This window comes from Apodemus sylvaticus, chromosome 16 (genome assembly GCF_947179515.1).
Source record: "Apodemus sylvaticus chromosome 16, mApoSyl1.1, whole genome shotgun sequence".
Lineage (NCBI taxonomy): Eukaryota > Metazoa > Chordata > Mammalia > Rodentia > Muridae > Apodemus > Apodemus sylvaticus.
The window spans coordinates 55,500,581-55,520,014 of record NC_067487.1 but is presented as its reverse complement, the minus strand read 5'-3'; the positions used below and the strand labels follow the sequence as shown (position 1 = coordinate 55,520,014).

The window sequence follows — 19,434 nt, the reverse complement described above, 5'->3', positions numbered from 1 at the left end:
ACTGTTTGAAAAGATAGCAAGAGCAAGTTTCTATTTCTGCACAGCATGTTTTTCTAAGAATGAAACAGATTATCAGTTAATAATGGCAAATTCCGAGTGAATTATAACCAGTCTGAGGTCTGGCCAGTTCTCCTGAGAGTCTTGTGTGTGCATGCACACCACAGACACCGGTGTCCAGCTCTTGACACATTCGGCTGCTGTACTTCTGGGTAATTCAGGTTTGAAGTAAATGTCCTTATTGGGCACTATCTAACACCTCTGGGTTGGTTCCACTAAGGTCTCTTTCTACAGATACTGTTATTTACTGTCATTTAGAAGTCTCCACAGACTGCCTTGGTATTCTATTTTCTGATTTTCTAATCCACAGAAAACTTTTCTCGGTATCTATACTGTGCCAAGAACAGTAACTGATCTCAAATGCAGTGAGCCAAGGCTACATGAAACCCTGTCTTAGAAAAACAAACAACAAAAACAAAAATACGAGAATGGCTAGGCTAGAAAGACTCTTCTTTAGCCTGTCTTAGACATATTGAATGTATGAACATCTTTAGGCTCTAGGGTCAGTGCATCACTGATTTATGAAATGGAACACTAAGTAGTATGTATAGCCAACCTGTCTATGTAAAACAACTATAACTGGGGCTGTTTTCCTCTCTGCCACCTGGCCAGGCTCCCTAATGTGCTCTTTAAACCTGTTAGATGTCTGTCCCCTCATTTTTAGCAGTGTTCTAGGGAAATGGAGACCTAGAGCCATTGCCCTGGGTCCTCTCTTACCCCTCTCCAGTCTATTTCTTGACCCCAATCTGCCCCCTGTGACAACAGGGTTTTCTGTTTCCCAGGCTCCCCGTAATAGTTGCTCCCTCTATAAAACAATTTTCTCCTTTTCTGCCTTTTATCTCCCACAGATCACATGCTGGCTTGATCTACTGCTAGACTTTTGTGAAGAGATTGTCCAGACAACTTCCAGTCCTTGTGGGCTGTGTGACAGCCAGGCAGGACAACCTGTTCTTTCACGTGGGCTTCAACCCTCATCTGTTAGATTCCAGAGCATTAAAGATGAAGATCTGCATTCATGTTTGGTCCTATACATAATATCAAAGGATGTGCAGGTTTGGGATGGTTCTGCAGGCTTGGTATTCGGTGATAAGCATGAGGACCTGGGTTCAGATCTCCAGCGTTCCCACAAATCTGAGCACAGCAGTGTTCCTCCTTTGACAAGATTAGAGTCCATATAAACTCGGAAACTAATGTACCAAACAAACAGGAGATCCAGTCTCTATAAAGGAATAAAACCAGAACTGACCTCTACATTTGACATGTATACATGCCTCTCCCCACAAAAGATAAAGTCATCTGCAAATATTTAAAAACTACAATTAAGTTTGCTGTACATAACACAGCTGTACTTCAAGATTTTCAATGGTCTTGACGCTCTTTTTAAATCCAAGTGGCTTAATACCAGTTTGGGCATATGTGAGTGGGAAAGTACTTGAGAAAATGGTTCTTCTGTTAGCTGCATAAAGAAGTATGTGTATACAGACACAAACGAATTCATGAATATTCTTATGTCTAATTTTGTAACGATTTAAGTGTCCCTTACTAATACTTCTGAACGTTGTTTCTAAACAACTTATATATAATAAATTTCACCTTTCTGAGACATATTATTTTTCCAGATTTTTAAAAAATGTATTGGTCCTTGTGAATTTCACATCATGCACCCTAATCCCACTCATCTCCCCCTGCCCTGGTCCCCACCCCCACCCTTGCCATTTGGCCCCTAACAGAGAAAACCAAAACTCTCACTGTGGAAGCCTCTGGAGTGAAGCCTCTAGCTTCAGCTAGTCTATCAACACTGGGTCCTCTCTGGGACTCCTCTTGGATATCCTGTTGTGGCTTTGTGTCATGAAGATGCCATAGCTTTGGATATGTAGGAACTGCCCCTCCACACACTCTAGCAGTTCACTGATGGCGAAAAGGTTGGGGTGGGCCCATTCAAACCTTGGACCTAGGCCTGAAAGGTACTTGAGCTGGTGAGCCCACCAGCTCTCCTGCCTTCAGAGCTGGCTCACTGGTGAAGCCTGCAACCAGGGACAGCGCTACCCTGCTGCCCAGGGGAGGTACAGGGCCTGCTCTCCCAAGGCTTGCAGCTGGTGAGGGACACGGCTCGTTCTCAGTTCTCCCACGCTCAACGAGGGAAGGGAGAAGGGCAGCTTTCCCTCGCCTGTCACCGCCCAGCAGACAAGACTCAAGGGTCACTTTCCCACACTCGTGCCCTTGGACCCTGCTCACTGCAATCCCCACATCCAGGGCCAGCTCTACTATGCTGCCCAGGTGAGGTGCAGGGCCCGCTCCCCTGAGTGCTGTAGCACATGGTGCCTGCTCGACCACTTTGAAGGCCTTGGGGCCAGCTCTCCTGCCTGCCACAGGTGGCAAGGGATGATGGGGGCATCACTCCCTCACCCATGTCACCTCATGGCATATAAGTAGCAGGGCCAGCTCTCCCATGTGGCTTTGGAACAGGCTCACCTAGGACCCCACCACCAGGGTCAGCTTAACTGTGCTGCCCAGTCAAGCTATAGGACCAGCTCTCCCAAGTGCTGCAGCTAGTGTGGGCAGGAACAGCTCTCTGGTTCTCATGCCCCTAGGGTCAGGTCTCCCACCTGCAGCAGATGGTAAGGGTGAGCGAGAACAGGGGATCTCTCCCTTATCTATACTATTGCACTGGAGAAGGGTGGTAGGGCCAGCTCTCCCTCACTAGTATCCTCAGGCCAGCTCACCCACAACTCCTGAAATGTGCTGGTCAAGCTCCCTACAGCAGGTTGTATTGGTGGGGTCAGGTCTCCTGCTCTAATGAGCTCAGGGCCAGCTCTCCCAACTTGCCCAGGTGAGGGGTAGGGCCAGTTATTGCCCTCAGAGAGCAACATGTCTCTGGGTTGCAGCCAAGACCAGGGACATGTGCCTGGCCTTTTGTGGTAATAGAACCCTCTGCTGCAGGGCCAGGGACCCAGATGTGGCCCCCAATAGCAGCACAGGCCAGAACCCCACCATGGTTCCGGGTGGCATCATCGCTTCACATCAGGTGTTCCTCACTGCCGTTCTGCCTCTCTCCATTGTGCCCACATCCTTCTGTTTCTCTTCCTCTTCCATTTCTCCACTACTCACGTGTTCCTCTTGGTGGTGCCTGGAGTCTATGAGTGTCTGGGGTTCATCTCAGGACTGGTCTCTGGAGTGCTGTGCCCTGCTTGTGCATCGTGGTGCCAGGCAGGGGTCATCTTGAGCTTAGTCTGTCCCCAAGCCCTGCATGGCACCAGACTTGCCATCACCTCAGGATAGCTCCCTGTTCAGGCTCCCTGGGGATGGACTGATGGCTGTCTCACACTGCCTTTTTCTGGGAATGTCAGGCTACTTATCATTTAAATGTGCATAGGTCACAACACTGAGCATCAAGACAGTCTCTCTCCTCTCTGCCTTTCTGGTCCACATGTGACACAGCAGCCATACCTGCAAAGGCCTCTAGGGGCAGGGACAGCTTTACTTTATACAATAGCACTGCATATTTTTATTTAAGGGCCATGAACAACTAAACTCCCTAGTATTGATGGCTTAACAATAAACACCTCCTGTTGTTCAGTTAACAAAATATCACCTTTGTACCTGACATCATCTTGAAGTGTTTCAATAACACATGAGAGGTCTTTTCTAGTGAATGACAGAAAGGGGGTGAGGCTGGTGAGAGGAGATATAGAGGGACAGGGAGGAGTAGAGGGAGGGGAAACTGTAGTCAGATTATATTGTATGAGGATAGAATCCATGTTTAATAAAAGGGGAAAATAATGTTCATTTTCAAAAAAAGTTTAAGATTATACTTGACTGGGAGTGGAGATTTCCACAGGTAATTTTAGCCATTGAGAAGCTGAGGCAGATGATTATCAGTAAGACCCTGTCTCAAAGGAACAAAAAGAACAGTAAAGAAATCATGTGGACAACTTACCTAAGCTTAAATTTTAAATGCATTTTTAAAGTTATCTGTTAGAAAGCTAAAAAGTCCAACCCATCTATCCTTAAAGTAGGCCCCAGTGGAAGCTCGTTCTTCTCATGAGAATACAGAAGTCGAAAATAAAACAGAATAAAACAAAAGACAAATCAAAGACTGTAGACAGAAATCACTGGGAAGTTGCCCACAGGGAAAACAGTAAGGGATTTAATTGGTAGAAGTCTGGAAAAAGTAAGCAGAATGACATGTTCCTAAGTTCAGACAGACAAGGACAGTGTCTGTGGACAGAAGTGGGTCATGTTAAATATTCCTTTCGAGTGTGTTTTGGGGCTGTAACACCCATGAGTCATGTCTAGGGTTGACCCTGTGTGACCTCTACCTGCTGTGTGGGTTCTCTCCATGGGGAATGCATTTGCTCGACAGTGACTAACAGGTGTGGTGGATGGTCACGAGTTATGGAGCTTTGTGTCATATGTCACAGTGAGTGCGTGTCTTCAGGCTGCTCACTCCCATTTCCCCAGGTAAACTTGTAAGAACCTCGCATCACTTTCTCTGGGGTCTTTATCCCTCAAACATTTTTATAACCACAATTACTCTAAATAGTTTTCCATTTAATTTGTGTTTTTAATGAACGTATACTACATAAAGCCAACTATAATGTTTTAGAAGTTTGAAAAATAAAAGGAAAACAAAATTTTCCTTCTACTTAGTGCTAGTTTTGAAAGGAATGAGTTGGTTGTATGGGACCACACTTGTCCCAGTAGGAATGGGAATGAGTGCTTCTGTTTGAGAAGGTTCCTCTGTGCTCCAGCACATATTCCTTCCACTTGTTCTCAGTGATTTCATTACTGAGAATTTACAATTCACAAATCAGAGTTTACTGCTGCCTATCAGATATTAAGTTGAATGACAGAACTTGTTGAGACTGAATGGGTCATAGCTTATTGAAGCATTCATCCAAATTAGCATCTAGGTGGCAGAGAATCCGGTGAATTTTCCTAGGTATGTTATTTAAAGTTCAATATTTAAGATGAGTCTTGAAAGATGTGACAATTATTAAATGGATAAATTGGTTTATAAATTAGATAAACCAATATGGGAAGTAACTACATACTGGAAAATACTTGAATAGTTTAGGGACCTGAAAGAAATGTAGATCAAGCTGAGCTTTTGGTAAAGGTTGAATGGAGTGTTATAGTAGATGACACAACAGGAGACATCATGGGCTGAGATATGAACAAATTTATACAACATACTCCATAGGTGAAGATCCAAAGATTTAAATCATGACTTCTAACAGATATATTAGCTACAATCCGAGGATATAGTAAGATTGAATTTCATCCCTGAACAGTGAAAGTCAAACAAAAAATGGTGCAGGTTGATGGAAGAAGGAATCAAATATTTAATATTCCACTGTGTGACTGTGGTAATTAAATACATGTAGGATGGAAGTAGAATTACAAAAGACTACCATGTTTCTGGCAAGTGGTACTAAACATTTCACAGAATGAAGTTCAGCAGAATAGACATCATACCGAAATTATAGGCAAGATTATCTGTCCTGAGGGTGACCACCTTTACCTCAGTATGTATTTCCTGTTAAGTGTGAAAAGGACCATGAATGCCTTGCTATACAGAAATGCAGGATCAAATACTTAGAAAAAAATTAAGAGGATTCTAAAGCTTATAAAATCTTCATGTTTGCTTCTCAATTCTGTTCATGGTTGTAATGTAATTTTATGGCCTGCAATGTGTGTGTGTGTGTGTGTGTGTGTGTGTCTCGTGTATTTTACTTAAAACTATATCACATTTTCAAGGTGTGTGTTTGTGTGTGTGTGTCAGTCTGTATGTGTATGCATGTCTGTCTGTGAGTGCATGATCTGAATGTGTTCATGAGCTGTGGGTGAGGACGTAGGCACACACAAGCAGGCATACACACGTGGCAGTCAGAGGTCAATACTGGGGACCTTTCTCAATTGCTCTGTACTTTATTTTTTGAGACAGGGTCTGTTCCTGAACCTAGAGCTCAGGGGTTTGCTAGGCAAGGTAGCCAGTGAGCTTAAGGCCATCTGTCTCCTCTCCTCTCCTACTCTCTGGCTTTTCTGTAGGTGCCGGGAATCTGAACTCAGGTCCTCGCGCTTCTGTGACAAGCAAAACTAAGTCATCTCCATAGTCATTCAAGGAATATTTTTGACAAAAATAATTACTTAAAGAATATTGAGAAAAGGCAACTGTCATTTAGAAAAGACAGCCATATAAGACTATGAGAAAGAAGAGCCAGAGAGAGAGATTACAGGAAAAGAAGCTTGTCACCAAGCCTGAAAACCGGAGTTCAATCCCAGGGTCTGGCATGGTGGAAGGAGAGAACTGACACCCATGTATGCATCGTGGTACCCTCTGCACTGGAAATAAATAGAAAAGGGAGTAAGTGCACACACTGTTGTAACCGACTGTACTGGAACTAAAAGGGAAATTCTCTATAAACCAAATGGCACTTTGTAAGGAAGAGACATGTCAGGAATCTCATTTCCTTCTCATTTTCTGTGGGTAAAGCACTAAACAGAAGAAACCAAGGTTTTCCTGGCTTGAGTTCTTTGCATGAACACTAGGAATTCCAAATTTAGTCTGTTTGGACTTCTTTTCAAATATACTATGTTAGTTTTTCTCAGTTATAAGCTGTGCCTGGTTAGCTTTCTGAAACAGTTCTTGGAATTTTTAATGCTGGGAAATTACTTGAGTAACTGAGTTTCAATTCTATGTGAAAGAATTTAGTATACTGGGTATACTGGCTAGTTTTGTGTGTTAACTTGACACAGGCTGGAGTTATCACAGAGAAAGGAGCTTCAGTTGGGGAAGTGCCTCCATGAGATCCAACTGTGGGGCATTTTCTCAATTAGTGATCAAGGGGGAGGGCCCCTTGTGGGTGGTACCACCTTTGGGCTGGTGCTCTTGGGTTCTATAAGAGAGCAGGCTGAACAATCCAGGGGAAGCAAGCTAGTAAGAAACATCCCTCCATGGCCTCTGTATCAGCTCCTGCTTCCTGACCTGCTTGAATTCCAGTCCTGACTTCCTTTAGTGATGAACTGCAATGTGGAAGTGTAAGCTCAATAAATCCTTTCCTCCCCAACTTGCTTCTTGGTTATGATGTTTGTGCAGGAATAGAAACCCTGACTAAGACAAATTGGCACCAGCGTAGTGGAGTATTCCTGTGACAACCTGACCATGTGTTGGGGAGGACTGTGGAAGGACTTTGGAACTTTGAGATAGAAAAGCCATTAGAATATTAAGAGCTCGGTGGAAAGTTCTGTAGGAGCTTGGAAGACAATGTTAAGAACAGTGCAAAAGATGGAGACCTGGCTTGAGAAATTTCAGAGGGAAGATTAAAGACTCTTACAGTGGCCATGTTTTGATTGTGAAGATTCTGTGGTTTTGGTTAGCTGGGGCTGAAGAATCAGCTGTGATTAACAAGATACCAGAACCACTAAAGCAAACCTTTGTTACTGGGACTATTGATGCTGGTTAGCTGGAGCTAAGAAATTAGCGGTGATTAAGAAGAGACCAGCATCACTGAGATGAAATCTTCTGGGAAGTGTTTTCTGAGAGCATAGAGAGTGTGTTCCAGAGATAGCCACAGTTGTATTTTGTGCTGTGGCTGGACTTGGTACTGTGTAAGAGTCACCCAGATGGTACTGGTTTTGAAGGCATGAAGGGGTCATGAAGAGCAGCTGAGTCTCTTGGCACAGTGAGAGGCCACGCAAGACCATTGGTGAAGGTGCAGCCTTAGATGCAATTGATGGCCCAGGACTTGAAGGGGTCATGCATAGGAGCAGAGGCTTGTCACCATGAAGAGAGCCTATGAGAGGCTATTGGTGAAGCCTAATTACAGTGGAAGTCAGCAGTGTTTTGGAGATGCCAGTGCCATGAGATGACCACCAAGAACAGCAGCAGCAGTGGGGTACAGGCAGCTGGAGCCTAGAAGACAAGCTGTGTGCTACAAAGGGCAGAGCTGGAGAACTGACCCACGCCCTTGGAGGAACCTGGAAGATTGTGAGTTGGATCCCAGACATTGAACCATTGAAGTCTGAGTTTTGCTTTTGGTTGTGACTGTGCCCTTATATGTTTCCCTCTTGAAGTATTTTAGTGGAGCCCACAGTTAAAAAAACCTTGAATTTTTAAAAGACTTTGATTTTAAAGATATTGGACATTTTAAGGTGATTGAACTTTTAATATGTAAAGACTGTGGGACTTTTAAAGTAATTTATATCTTAGGGATGAATAAGAAAGTAAGGGTTGAGGCTTAATAGTGATGTGTTTGTATTTCAAGTTGACAAGGGGTTAATTGTACTGGCTAGTTTTGTGTGTCAACTTGACACAGGCTAGAGTTATCACAGAGAAAGGAGTTTCAGTTGGGGAAGTGCCTCATTGAGATCCATCTGTGGGGCATTTTCTCAATTAGTGATCAAGTGGGGAGGGCTCCTTGTGGGTGGTACCACCTTTGGGCTGGTGCTCTTGGGTTCTATAAGAGAGCAGGCTGAGCAAGCCAGGGGAAGCAAGTCAGTAAGAAACATCCCTCCATGGCCTCTGCATCAGCTCCTGCTTCCAACCCTGCTGAAGTTCCAGTCCTGACTTCCTTTAGTGATGAACTGCAATGTGGAAGTATAAGCTCAATAATGCCTTTCCTCCCCAACTTGCTTCTTGGCCATGATGTTTGTGCAGGAATAGAAACCCTGACTAAGACAACTGGGTTATTATTCCTCTTTTTTCTTCTTTGGAAGGTTATAATATATCATCATCCTTCCCTTTTTCTCCCTGCAAACCATCCTTATATCCTACTTTGTTCTCTTTCAAGTCTGTAACTTTTCCCATTAATTTCTGTTACATGAATATATGTATATACATATATATTTGTATGTATTATATATATTACATATATACATTTATATTCCTAAATATAACATCAGTCAACTTAATGCTAGCTGTATGTATATGTTTTCAGGGCTGATCATTTGATATTGGATAACTAGTTGGTGTGATCTTCTGTGGGGAAGACTGTTCCTCCTACACTCGGCATTCCTTAGTTATCTGTAGTTCTTTGTACAGGGTTGAGGTCTCATGGTCTTTCCCCTCAACCACTCTGGCAGATCTTTTGTAGTTCTCGTTTTATTCATGTTTAGGCAGCCATGCTGTTAAGTATGGTTTTGAGCATTCAATTCTCAAACATTACAAGCTATTGTTGTCTTCTGTTGTTCCCCATGGTGTAAAATAAGTCCCTTTTGCTGGACACACAATTCACTTCAGACACGGGGCCCAGAAGAATGATCTGGAACTGACCTGAATATCTCCTGCCGGAGATGTAGCTTTCATGTTACCAGGAGGCCCCACGAAAACTTCCAAGGGAGGGAAGCAGTCAACAGTCTTAGCTAGCTGTGATACCTATGAACCACACCAATCACCAAGAGGATGCAATAACCTAAGCACACAGGAGTGGTACCCATACCATGGTGGTAACCAGTATCTCTAACAGGACTTAAGACCCGCTCAACAAGAGAGAAATCCTGCTGGTACTGGAAACCTAACCAACTATCCAAGGCTAGTGAAGCCACCTTTGAGAAGAAGCTACAATCATTTTATTAAATCAGAATGATACTTACTTGCACCCTAAGTATTTGTCCTTATGTCCACGGTTACGTGTTGTAGTGACTCCTCATCTGGGAAACCTCACCCTGAAACTGAGGGAATCAATTACAGAAAACCACAATCAAAATACAGATTGTAGGCACTAAGTCCCAGTGGATGCATCTGCAAAACACTAGGATCAAGGAATACTTCTCAAGAGGCAATGGAAAGATTGTAAGGGCCTGAGGATTAGGAAGGGACTCTTATTTTAACTGTGTCACTAATGTTCCCAATGGTTGCTGCACTCTCATTTTAAGTGGAGGCCAAACTGCCTATCAATACTGATGTCCTGACCTGTGACCTTCTGAACCCAGGTGACAGTGATAATGTGAGAAGGACTGAAAGAAGGAATGGCAGTTTTTGCTAGTCCACACTACTGACCAACTGGATGGCTCACAAATAAACTTCAATTGTGTTAGGCCCAAAAATTTTCAGTAATGGACAACCGATGTAATAGTCTTAAAGGACACCCGTCCTTAAAGCTAAAAACAAAGTAAAGCTTATGAACTTTAGTAAGACAAGAACAGAAGCTAAACAAAATTTGGTAAAGTTCTTTCAGTTTTCACTCAGTAATTCCCTAACAAACTGCTAATCAAAAATAGAAACGAAGAGATAGATGTTAAGAATTGTCATAGCATCCAATGACATACTAAAAAAAAAATTTTCCGAATGTCTTCCATTTCAAACTGTGGATTTTTTTTACTTGTCAGATGGCTCATGTTTTAAGACACTCACAATTCTGCAAACTTCTGAAAGCTAGATTAACACAAAGTATATACTACATAAATGAATTCATCAAAACTGTCATCATTCAGTATGTTGCCTTCACAAACAGTCAGGAAATAGTTCCTACACTGTATTCACTCATGTAACATCTCTCTTTTGGCTGTCAAAATCCAAAGCACTATGTTAGACATTTACAGAGAGCTGAAAGATACCTAGTTTGATAATTTCTCCCTTACCTAACAGAAATACATAATGGAAGGAACAGGACATATTTGAGAGTTATACCCAATAACACAGTAACTTACTGTTATCTACACAGGAGATGGAAGATATCATGAAAGGATCACACACACACACACACGGCTCATTTTGTGATAGGCATTTCAAAAGTATGCTCTGGATGTGTGAGAAAAATCTAGATAAGTAAGCGTGAGAGGAAGCTAAGAGGTGAAAATAATGTATATAAAGGAGTCTATCAGAAAGACAAACATTTGCTCACTTATAAATGGATATTATCTATAAAGAAAGGATAACCATGCTACAATTCACAGTCGCAGAGAAGCTCAGTAACAAACTGGATTCAAAGAGGGCCTGGGAAGGGGAAACAGAATAGATATCATGGGTGGAGTGGGTGGGTGGAGGACAGGAGGGATCAGTTTCGGGAGGATGAAGGGAAAGACTTCTGGGAGAGACTACTGGGATGGAGGTGGCATCTCTTGGGTGAACTAGAAAGCTAGAGCAATGGAAACTCCCCAGAATCTAGAAGGGTGACTTCAGCTAAGACTCTTAGTAATGGGGGATATGGAGCCTGACCTGGCCATCTCCTATTAGAATCATGCAAGACTTCTAGTGGAGAGATTGGGATACCAAGCCAGCCACAAAAGCTTCAACCTACATTTTTTTTTCTGCCTACAAGATGTGCTGGGGTAAAGGTGGCATAGAAATTGTAGGTGTGGCCAACCCATGACTCATCCAGCTTGAGACCCATGCCTTGTGAGGGATCCTACCAATGACACCACCTGGAGTACCAGAGGTTGAATAGTCCAGAGTCTGAGGATAAAACCAAACATGACTGGAAAGAAAAAAAGGCAATGAAATAATTCCTAATGATATTCTTCTGCTGTACGCACTGATTAGTGCCTAGCTCAGTTGTCATCAGAGAGGCCTCATCTGGCAACTGATCTAAACAAATGCAGAGACCCATAGCCAACCAACAGGTGGAGCTCAGGGAATCCTGCAGAAGATGGGGAGGAAGGATTATAGGAGCCAGAGAGGTCAAGGACACCACAAGAAAACCCACAGAATCAACTAACCTGGGCTCACAGGGGCTCATAGAGACTGAACAGACAACAATGGAGCCTACATGGGTCTGACCTAAGCCCTCTGAACATATGCCCTTTTACAAAGAAAAGTGGAGGAGTAGATGACAGGGAGACAGGGGAGGTAGTGGGGGATGAGGGCCTGGAAGGGCTGGAGGGAGGGCAAACTGGGGTCAGGATATAATATATAACAGAAGAATAAATTTTAAAATTTTTAAAGAAGTTCAATTTGGCTAAACTATAAATTACGTACAGAAATTGTGGGATACAATTAATACCAGATAAGCATAGCCCTCAAGTGGCTATCTGCATAGTTATGGGGTAGGAAGCTGTAGGAAAGGTGATTTGGGTTGAGAAAATAAAAGGAAACAAATTTGGAGCTGTTGCCTATTAATACAGACTGAGAAGAAAGAAAAGTCTACTTAGGGAGGCTGGCTGGGAGACCTGAACGAGGGTTAAAATGAATGAAGGCCTAAGGACTATTGCCACAGGTAGGGACCCCAGAAGCTTCAGGGGAGAGCAGCAGGTTTAGGATGGTGTGTGTCTTAGGGTTTCTATTCCTGCACAAACATCATGACCAAGAAGCAAGTTGGGGAGGAAAGGGTTTATTGAGCTTACACTTCCACATTGCAGTTCATCACTAAAGGAAGTCAGAACTGGAACTCAAGCAGGTCAGGAAGCAGGAGCTGATGCAGAGGCCTTGGAGGGATGTTTCTTACTGGCTTGCTTCCCCTGGCTTGCTCAGCCTGCTCTCTTATAGAACCCAAGAGCACCAGCCCAAAGGTGGTACCACCCACAAGGTGCCCTCCCCTCTTGATCACTAATTGAGAAAATGCCCCACAGCTGGATCTCATAGAGGCACTTCCCCAACTGAAGCTCCTTTCTCTGTGATAACTCTAGCCTGTGTCAAGTTGACACACAAAACTAGCCAGTACAATTGACCCTTTGTCAACTTGACACACAAACACATCACTATTAAGCCTCAACCCTTACTTTCTTATTCATCCCCAAGATCTAAATTACTTTAAAAGTCCCACAGTCTTTACATATTAAAAGTTCAATCACTTTAAAATGTCCAATATCTTTAAAATTCAAAGTCTTTTAAAAATTCAAAGTCTTTTAACTGTGGGCTCTACTAAAATACTTTGTTCCTTCAAGAGGGAAACATATCAGGACACAGTCACAACCAAAAGCAAAACTCAAACTCCAATGGTTCAATGTCTGGGATCCAACTCACAATCTTCCAGGTTCCTCCAAGGGCGTGGGTCAGTTCTCCAGCTCTGCCCTTTGTAGCACACAGCTTGTCTTCTAGGCTCCAGCTGCCTGTACCCCACTGCTGCTGCTGTTCTTGGTGGTCATCTCATGGCACTGGCATCTCCAAAACACTGCTGACTTCTACTATAATTAGGCTTCACCAATAGCCTCTCATAGGCTCTCTTCATGGTGACAAGTCTCTGCTCCTATGCATGACCCCTTCAAGTCCTGGGCCATCAATTGCATCTGAGGCTGCACCTTCACCAATGGCCTCTCACTGTGCCAAGAGACTCAGCTGCTCTTCATGACCCCTTCATGCCTTCAAAACCAGTACCATCTGGGTGACTCTTACACAGTACCAAGTCCAGCCACAGCACAAAATACAACTGTGGCTATCTCTGGAACACACTCTCTATGCTCTCAGAAAACACTTCCAAGAAGAGTTCATCTCAGTGATTCCGGTCTCTTCTTAATCACTGCTAATTTCTTAGCTCCAGCTAACCAGCATCAATAGTCCCAGTAACACAAAGGTTGCTTTAGTGGTTCTGGTATCTTGTTACTCACAGCTGATTCTTCAGCCCCAGCTAACCAAAACCACAGAATCTTCACAATCAAAACATGGCCACTGTAAGAGTCTTTAATCTTCCCTCTGAAATTTCACAAGTCAGGCCTCCATCTTTTGCACTGTTCTTAACATTGTCTTCCAAGCTCCTACAGAACTTTCCACCAAGCTCTTAATATTCTAATGGCTTTCTATCTCAAAGTTCCAAAGTCCTTCCACAGTCCTCCCCAAAATATGGTCAGGTTGTCACAGGAATACTCCACTATGCTGGTACCAATTTGTCTTAGTCAGGGTTTCTATTCCTGCACAAACATCAAGAAGCAAGTTGGGGAGGAAAGGGTTTATTGAGCTTACACTTCCACATTGCAGTTCATCACTAAAGGAAGTCAGGACTGGAACTCAAGCAGGTCAAGAAGCAGGAGCTGATGCAGAGGCCATGGAGGAATGTTTCTTACTGGCTTGCTTCCCCTGGTTTGCTCAGCCTGCTCTCTTATAGAACCCAAGAGCACCAGCCCAAAGGTAGTACCACCCACAAGGGGCCCTCCCCACTTGATCACTAATTGAGAAAATGCCCCACAGCTGGATCTCATGGAGGCACTTCCCCAACTAAAGCTCCTTTCTCTGTGATATCTCCAGCCTGTGTCAAGTTGACACACAAAACTAGCCAGTACAATGTGGAAGGGGCATCAAAGGAAAAGCACAGGTGTCGTCTTTATTCAGGTACTGCTGGGATGATGTCACATCTCCCCAAATGTCTCATTTTAGATAGACAGCGATCTATAAAAACACATTCAGATACTAGAAGTTTCCATCCTTGTTGTTCGAGAGCAACATGACTTCATGTAATGTAAACACTTAAGTAGTTTATCAGAGATATGAAGAATCACCCTAGAGCCAATTCCCAAGACACACTAATTCTTGGGCATCCTCACTGCTGGGCACTAAATTCCTAGGAGACCCTCTTAATTTTTCCTTAATGAACTTTCCTGAGGACCTCTTTGTACTCCAATGAGGTAGAATGTCCTTAGAGATGACCTGGCAACTATATATGTTGTTTCAACTTTGTAACACACCAACTTCAGATCTTTCCCTAAACTGTGTAATTCAGAACATATTAACATTTCAAATTAACCCAAAATATGATTTCTATACGTCATTGTCTCCTTTGCAAGTTTCTACTTGACCAACCACAGAAACCTACAGCTAATGGAATATATCTGGCAATACCTTCTAGAAAATCTTAAATGGCAATATTCTTCACTTTATTTTTTTTAATCATGACAGTCTCAATGATTGTATATCTTACTATGTAAAGTGTACATCATATAAACATTTTTCAGTTTGGTCCTACCAACAAACCTAAAAGAAATATATTTTAGTATTTTTGAGGATTTAACCAAAACCTAGAGGGAGTAGATGATTCACTAAATGATGATGGGAAACTAAGCCAGAGACATGCACAGTTTGCCCATACATCCCATGTCTTTACAACAACGTACAATTCTATTTTCTCACACATTATCACATTCCAAGTCAGGACTTAAACAAACCATGAAATCCAATGACAAATACAGGACAGAGCACAGCGGTGAAGAGCCTCACAGAGTGAGTTTGCATCCCAGATCCAGCTACCTACTGGATGGGTAACACCTAACTTCATCTCTAAAACAGCCATAACAGAGTAACAGTTTATTGGGATAGCTGAGATTACATTTCGTCACACAGCTAAGGGGACCACAGCAGTACCTGGAATACAAAAAGATTTATGGAAGTTTCTGTTGCTTTGGTTCGTATGATGATTGTTGTTTATTGGCCTCATTGTTACCATTCTTTGGTTCCAAAGTTTAAGTATTAACTTTTAAGTCGATCTTTACATTTAAAGAGATTCACAACCATTCATCAATTTCTATCCTTTGATCTTTGGCTGATGTAGTTTATTAACATCAAGAGATAAGTGACCTTCTATCTGTTAACACTGACTTTAGAACAAACCACTCAACTGTTATGGAGCTGGATACCATGTGCCAGCAGTTAAGATTACTGGGTGCTTCCAAAGACCCTGGTTTGGTCCCAACATGTTGTGGTTGCTCACAACCATCTGTAACTCCAGTCCCAGGGATTTTGACACCTACTTTTGGTCTCTGCAGATGCTGCACACATGTGGTACATATTCATATATGCAGACAAGAAACCCATAAATAGAAATAATTTTATAAAAAAAGTTTTCAATCATGGTTATATATGAGAATTAACCAGAATGGTTCCAAAAATTAATAGATCTTTGGATTTTATTATGTTAGAATGCTTGTTTTTAAAATTGGTGTTTGAGTAGCTGACTTGAATTTTATTTTTAAAAAAGCACATTAAATGAATTTGTATTAGGATTTAGACAGTATTTCCAATTAGTTCTGAAAAGGCTCTAACCATACTTGTGCTATTTTATAGCAAGTATTTATGCAAAGTAGTATTCTTAACACTAGCAATTAACAAACTAAAATAGTAATCAACTCTGAAAAGTGTTAAGTATGTTATACATCATACATCAAATATTCAGTCGAGATTTTACTCAGGATATAAAAGCACATTCATCTCTATGTGCATCTTCTTTCATATTTAGTAAATAATAAATTTTTATATATGAAGTAATTGTTTTAAATTTTAATACCATATATAACTAAAAATTCAATTAATTAGCATTTTGTCTTTGAAATGGGAAAAGTATATGTATTCCAAATAATTGTTTTAAAGTGAATTTCTTTATTTTTTATTACAGGTAAATGTTTGGCTTACACATTTATTTTATGTATCCATATAACTGGAGTCAAGTAAAATTTTCTCATGTCAAAAGGGTGGCAGGTGGATAAAGTGTGAAAAGTCATGGTCTAACTTTAATATACTGAGCGGATAAATCTGGGCTGGAGTGTCCGGATTTTTCTTGGCCTCTGAAATATTCCCTCCAGCTGAACCTCTTCTGATGTGGGGTCTTATGGTCTGTTATCAGATATGATAAGTCACTGGATGTCTTTATGGAACAATCTAAGACAGAAAGGCAGAGATGATTATGATATATTTTCAGTTTGTTTGGTTTATAGTAATAAAAACAGACTGCTTTCTGGGACCTGAGTAGTCCAACATGGCAGAAAGACCCCTTCACTTCAGCTGCTGATAAACTGTTCAGAGCTACCTCAAGAATCAGGAACAAAAGGACAAAACCCGAAGAAAGGGGGCACTTACTGTTTTAGTATTTTTTAAGAACATTTTTATTCTATTTCTTTCTCTCTTTTTTATTGAAGATAGATTCTCCTCTCATACATCCAACCACTGTTTCACCGCCCTCCACTTCGCCCAGTGTCCCCTACTGTTCTCCTGCAGATACCTTCAGAACAGATCAGGTCTCCAAGAGACAACAGCCAAACAGGACAGAACAAGATATAGTAAGACAAGGTTGCCAGCCCTCATTCTGAGACTGGATGAGGCAACCCAATAGGAGGAAAAGAATCCCAAGGGCAAACAAAAGAATCAGACACACCCATGCCATGCCCCATGTTAGCAGTCCCATAAAACCACCCAGCTAACAGGTAACATATACACGGGGGATGGTGCAGACCCATGCGGGCCTCATCCTTGCTGCTTCGGCCACTGTGAGTCCATATGAGGCTTCCTTAGTTGACTCAGAGGGCCATGCTCTTCTGGAGTCCTACGTCCCCTCTGACTCCTACAATTCATTTATTTTAATTTTGTGTTGTTTACATGTACGTATGTGCCACCTACATTTGGATCCTCCCTAAGAGCAGCAAGTGTTGGAAGGTGCTGACCCTTCCCTCCAGCCCTTGCTTTAGCATTTTTAAAACCAGCAAGAGCAGTAAGGACAGGTGAGGTGGGTCAGCCACTCTGTAGTGAGTGCTCTTACAGAGGAGCCAAGAAAGATGCCCAGCACCCATGCTGAGTGAGTGGCTCACAACCACCTGTAACCCACTTCCGGGAGATCCAACGCCCTCTTTTTGGCTCTGTGGGCACTTGGGATCACATGTGAACAAACCTATATGCACGTATACACATATTTTTAAAACAAACATTACAAATATATAACAAGGACTCTGGGGCTTGTGAGTCAGGAAGCATGGATGAAAATCACCCCCCTCCCCTCTCACTTCCCTTCCTTCTAATGCTAATGATCGGTTTAACCATCAGCAACCAGAACCCTTTTTTGCTGGCATAGGTCTTGTCTTGATGGAAATAATTTAAATAAGGGGATAGTTAAACTTGTCAGAGAGGGTGATTGATTCTTCTCTTCACAAGACTGTACCATGTGATTATACCTGTCTGCACTGTGTCTATTTTTGGTCATTTTTAAATCCTCTCAATCTTTGTCAGTACTTTATCAAGTAGGTGTATGTGATACTCCAAACCTTTTGTTGTGGATGGTTGAGACACCAGGAGTAGATACAATGCCCTTCCCCCAGCCTTGAACAGGCTAAATAGACCTTAAGTGTTTGCCACAGTTGGTTCCACCGTCTAGCTGACCAGCTGACCCAGGTGGAGTTTTCTGCCTTGCTGCACCTGCAGTTTCCTACAGGAACAGTCTGCCTGCTGAGCTTGCTTTGCAACACAATCCAGCTGAAACAAAGGATGGGTCTGTGGGTTTTCCCTAAATAAACAAAGAGCTGAAAATTAAACTTTGCCTTGATCAGAAACCTTTGTCTTGGCTTCATCCTTCTCTTGCCTGCCCATCCTTTTTTCTTTCCAGCTTCCCTCTCAGGTAGACCCAGTTCAGCCATGGCTGTTGGACAGCTACAGACACCACAAAGCCCACTTTCTTTGCTCATTCATAAGCAACTCTTTAGCAGTTGAAGCTTTACCATGAGATGATGGTAACTGAGACCCCCAACCCCAGTCTCCACCTCTATGCCTGTCTTGCTGATTCTCCATTTCATCTGTGGTTGGCTCTTCCGTTTTTGTCTTGATGATTTCAAAGTAATCTACAAGAGTTGGAATGGACTTCTTCCCAGATCCTGTTACTGTTGTCATCGTTTACCTCCTCCCATGGATCATACAATGTTCTTAAGAGAATCTAGAATGGTGAATCATTTCCATGAGGTTTTCAATTTACTTTGCCCAGATTTCTCAAAGGAATCATTATCTAAGGCACTTCCAGCCTTACAAAATAAATACCTCTTTTCAGTAAGATTTGAAAGTCAGAACTACTCCGTGATCCACGTGCTACAGAGTTTCAGTGGGGCAGCAGGTATGACAACTACTCGACTTTTACTGTGTACTCCTACCAGAGCTCTTGGATGACAGAGCCAATTGTCAATGAACAGCAGAGTAATATTTGTAATGAATCTTCTTTTATCCAGAAAAGTCCCACACTTGGGAATGAAATATTCAATAAGCCATGTTGTAAACAGATGTACTGCTATTCAGGCTGGCTGCTCACTTCGAGAGTACAAGCAATGAAGCCTCACTTGATTCTTGAGGGCCCTGGCATAATGGTCAGTGAACACTGGATTCCACTTACAGTCACAAGCTGCGTTCACTCCTGACAAGTGAATCTGCCTGTCTCTGAAGCTAGGCTGTGGAAGACCATCTAGCCATGAAAGCCTCAGATGGCAATTTCTAACAGAGGGCTGTTCTGTCTCATGAAAACATCTCTTCCTTAGTCAAGTCATCGCCAATGACCCTGGTGGAGTTTCTGGATAACTTGCTGTAGCTTCTCTGTCAGCATGTAGTACTTTTTTACTTAAATGTTTGAGATATACTTTGGGTTTTTTTTTCCTTAAGAGTCATGAATCCCAAACATTTTTTCAAACTATCTCCTTACTTCTCAGAGCCTTCACAGGAAGGAGGAGAGCTAGGGCCTTGTTCTGAATTAGTCTTTAGTTAAAAGGAATTTGGCA

The 19,434-nt window shown here is 42.4% G+C and overlaps 1 protein-coding gene and 1 non-coding gene across 3 annotated transcripts in view; both read right to left on the bottom strand.

The window, feature by feature from the left end:
- The window catches only part of Rnf180 (ring finger protein 180), a 175,338-nt gene that overhangs the window by 101,509 nt on the left and 54,395 nt on the right, over positions 1-19,434 (bottom strand). The window lies entirely within an intron of this gene.
- On the bottom strand, positions 3,397-3,527 carry LOC127667148 (small nucleolar RNA SNORA17). The gene has a single exon (XR_007973806.1). It is a non-coding gene; the product is annotated as a small nucleolar RNA SNORA17 (small nucleolar RNA).